Source organism: Cyprinodon variegatus, unplaced genomic scaffold (assembly GCF_000732505.1).
Source record: "Cyprinodon variegatus isolate N-32 unplaced genomic scaffold, C_variegatus-1.0 Scaffold269, whole genome shotgun sequence".
NCBI lineage: Eukaryota > Metazoa > Chordata > Actinopteri > Cyprinodontiformes > Cyprinodontidae > Cyprinodon > Cyprinodon variegatus.
In genome coordinates, this window is record NW_015150722.1 from 69,908 (window position 1) to 73,585 (window position 3,678).

Genomic DNA, 3,678 nt, shown 5'->3' on the forward strand with positions numbered 1-3,678 from the left:
CATTCGGCTGGCATTTGACTGGGAGCGGCCGTTTTGAATGCTACTATCAGTAGATTCCGTCAGTTAAACCAGTTATGAACCAAGTTCCAGACAGGGCGCCTCAGTCGGCCTCCGGCTTCATGATGGAAACCCAAACATGGCCTTTCTCTCAATGACTCCTGTCTCTGACCATCGATCCAGCCTGAGATCGGTTCTGCTGGAGCTTCCTCACTGCTATAAAGTCACTGGTCCACCGAGAACAGGAGGCATGAAACCAGTTCTTAGATATAAACTGGTTGCTGGTTCTGTCCGGTGGAGGTAACCATAGCGACCATGGGTTTTGCTCTTCCCACCAGCTGTAGGATGGACCTCTGAAACATGGAGAAGCTTTTATCTGCAAACAGGCCAGTGCTGACATTAAAGCAGCCTTTTATCAGTAGGATTACATCTACTGCCCCCCCCCACGCCCTCCTCTTCCTCCTCGCCCTTTTCCCCTTTCTTCATCTTATCGCCCAGTCCGCCCCGCTCCTTCATCTTCTTCATGTCCGGAGGGCTTCAGCTCTAACATCTTATCAGCATCAGAGTCTGGGGTCAGCTGGAGGCTAGTTTATATGTCTGTTATTTTTCTATGTTTCTAGTCTTTCTTTTTGGTTCTTTTTGCTCTCTCTCAGCCTGAACCCCCCCCCACCCCCCCACCCCCGGTTGACATGTAATTAGAAGCACTTAATTATTCTGCTGTCACACATCTCCGCCCTGCAGAAAGCTCGGCTGGTGTCATTATCTCTAATAATGACTCTGAGGTGACGCGGCGCCATGCGGCCTCCTCATCCTTCTCCAAACACTGGAATCTAATTGGTGTTTATTAAAAGTATCTCCTGCATCGCTGTGTCCCCCCCCCCCCACTGCAGCTCCTCTTACAGATAGCTGTGATGTTTTAATGTGCTGCTAATATGCAGAGCTGTTATCCTCATTCCATCCAGTGATGTCATCGTAGGATTCATGGCAGCCGCCCTCAGAGAGAACATGTTGGCTGTCATTATAACACAATGTAAAAACAACGCTGCTAGCGTTCTTCATTACACCATCTTTAATGTTCTCCTGTCACACGCAGATGTTTTCTTTTCTGAAGTCACTCATCATAGTAACGGGGCGGGGGGGCTTAATGATGTTCCTCTGACCTTCACTCAAACATCAGAGGAAGGAAATTTTGAGGAAAGCCAGTGGATTTCCTTGGAGGTTCCTTCCAGAACAGCTGAGAGGAACCTGCTGTTTTACCTGAACAATCCTCTGAACATGTCTTCAAATTCATGTTTAATCATTTTTATGTAGAGAAAAACATTTTAATCGAGCTCATTCATGTGGATGTAGCGTTAGCATCATTGGTCAGTTAGCCATGGTTGGTGTACCATCATATAGTGGCAGGCTAATGTTAGCATGGTGATAGCATTGCAGGCTAATGTTAGCATGATAAGATGGGGCTAATGCTAGGATGGTAATAGCAAGGTGGGCTAATGTTAGCATGGTAAGGTGGGGTAGTGCAAGGATGGTAATAGGAAGGTGGGCTAATGTTAGCATGGTAAGGTGGGCTAATGTTTGCATGATAAAAGCAAGGCAGCCTAAGGCAGCAAGGTGGGCTGATGTTAATACCCTCCCAGGATGATGGGGTAGTGTTGGCCTAGTGGTTAGAGCAGAGCGCTGTGCTCTGAGAAGGTTGCCTGTACCCGGTTTGATCCCCACTGCCTCCACTCTGGCTCCCTGAGTTAGACCCTTAACCCCACTCTGCTCCCCGGGCGCTGCACAATGGCAGCCCACTGCTCCCCAAGGAGATGGGTTAAATGCAGAGAGGGAATTTCTCCAATGTGAGATCAATAAAGTTCCATATTTATTATTATTATTACCAGGAACGCCCATGTGGGTTTTTCTGGTTTGAACTTTGACCTCACGTCACACAACTGATTAACCATCAGGTTTTAACTGAAGCCCAACACAAAGGTTTTACTCGAAGAAGTCAGATTTCCAGTTTATTTAAGCGTCTGGTTAATGTTCCTGAATGGAGGGAAGTCAAAGGTAGAAAGTGAGCAGCTGGGTGTGGAGAGCAGCAGGACGTCCAGATGTTTTCCAACCCTTTGTTCTTTCACATCCAGGGAGATGTTGACCGTCTGGGGTGGTGTTATCTACTGGTTGAACTGGGATGTGTCAGACTGTCAGAGTCCGAGTCGTTGCCGTACCGAGCTCCAGGTCAGGCTGCAGCACACAGTGAGGGAGGCATGAGCCGTCATACAGCTCTGGTCGACAGCTGGAGCGGATAAATAATTGAACACCTTCTCTGTGACGGCTACCTCTGAGACCAACAGGTCCTCCGTTCAGAACAGGTGGGCTTTCCTCTGTGAAGAACAGGCCGAGGCTGCAGGCTGCGCTGGTCAGAAGCTGAGCTTTACAGGAAAATGAAGCAGGGAGCGTAAGATTTGAGGATTTTCTGACTCGTCAGCTACTGTTCATCTAGAAACCGCCATACAAGTGTGGTTTAGGTGGGGCTGATTCATTCACTGTCTTTCATCATTGTGGCTTTGTTCACGCTACAGTAATAAATCCTCTCAGCAGGCGTTGAGATTCTCTGCAGAGGTCCAGCTGTGTGCAAACAACCATTGTTCACCATCAGAACCACTTCCTGTCTGTGTTCTGATTGTGCGCTCCAGAACAATGGCATGGCGAGCGCTGCTTGAGGAGGGAACAGGAAGGTGCTGTGATGGTATGCAGTTCGCCGTCTCCTCCTAAGAATGTCATGGCCGGCGCTGCCGAGGCTCCTAAAGCCAGGGGCCCGTAAAGCCAGAGGCTCCTAAAGCCAGGGGCCCGTAAAGCCAGAGGCCCCTAAAGCCAGGGTCCCATAAAGCCAGAGGCCCCTAAAGCCAGGGGCCCATAAAGCCAGAGGCCCCAGAGAAGCGGCCGCTGCTTCTACAGTGGGGGGAAAGTACAGCAGAGTCCTGCTAATCTCCTCTGCTTATGTGTTTGAAGAGGTGGAAACCTCTCAGCGGAATGCTAAACAGGATCTATCGGGATTAATTCTGAGTTTCAGGCAGCAAAGCTTATTGCTGACGGAGTTTCACAACCGGGATTTTAAAAATGCTCGCCACGCGCTCCGCCAGGCGACGCGTATGTCAGAGCGGGCCGTTTGTTCCTCCCTTACAGACAGAAAGCCTTTCAGCCGAGCATCGTCATCGATGTTTGCAGCCTTCATTAGTGACCGGTCATTATGTTCAGTGATTTCCTGAGGCCAGCCATCCGTTAGAGCCCATTAACCCGCAGCATTAGGAGTAATTAGGCAAAGCGCCGCTTTCTGTGCTGATATTTTCACACACAACGTTTATCCAGTTATTTTTATTACGGCTCCATATTTAGTTGCCAGCTCAACTCTTGATGCTCAATTTGTGTTTCTTCTCCAAGAAAGTAGAATTTCTGGAGCCAAGTGTGAAAATGAACGGGAGGAAGTGATGACAAAGTGGAGTCGTGTGCCAGTGGATGCAGACCCCACAGCCTCATCAGAGCTCCTCATCATTCTGTCACATTACATGAAAATCCTCATTCTGCAGCCAACATGCTTTCTGACCCCCCCGCAGTAATGTTCCCCCCTCCCCACATGGCCGCAGGGCTGATGCTGCTTCTCTGGATGAAAACACTTTCATCATGATGGCAGATCCATAA

At 49.1% G+C, this 3,678-nt stretch overlaps 1 protein-coding gene across 1 annotated transcript in view; it reads left to right on the top strand.

Moving 5' to 3' along the window:
• Positions 1 to 3,678, top strand: part of LOC107089874 (endothelial cell-selective adhesion molecule-like) — a 70,796-nt gene that overhangs the window by 12,138 nt on the left and 54,980 nt on the right. The window lies entirely within an intron of this gene.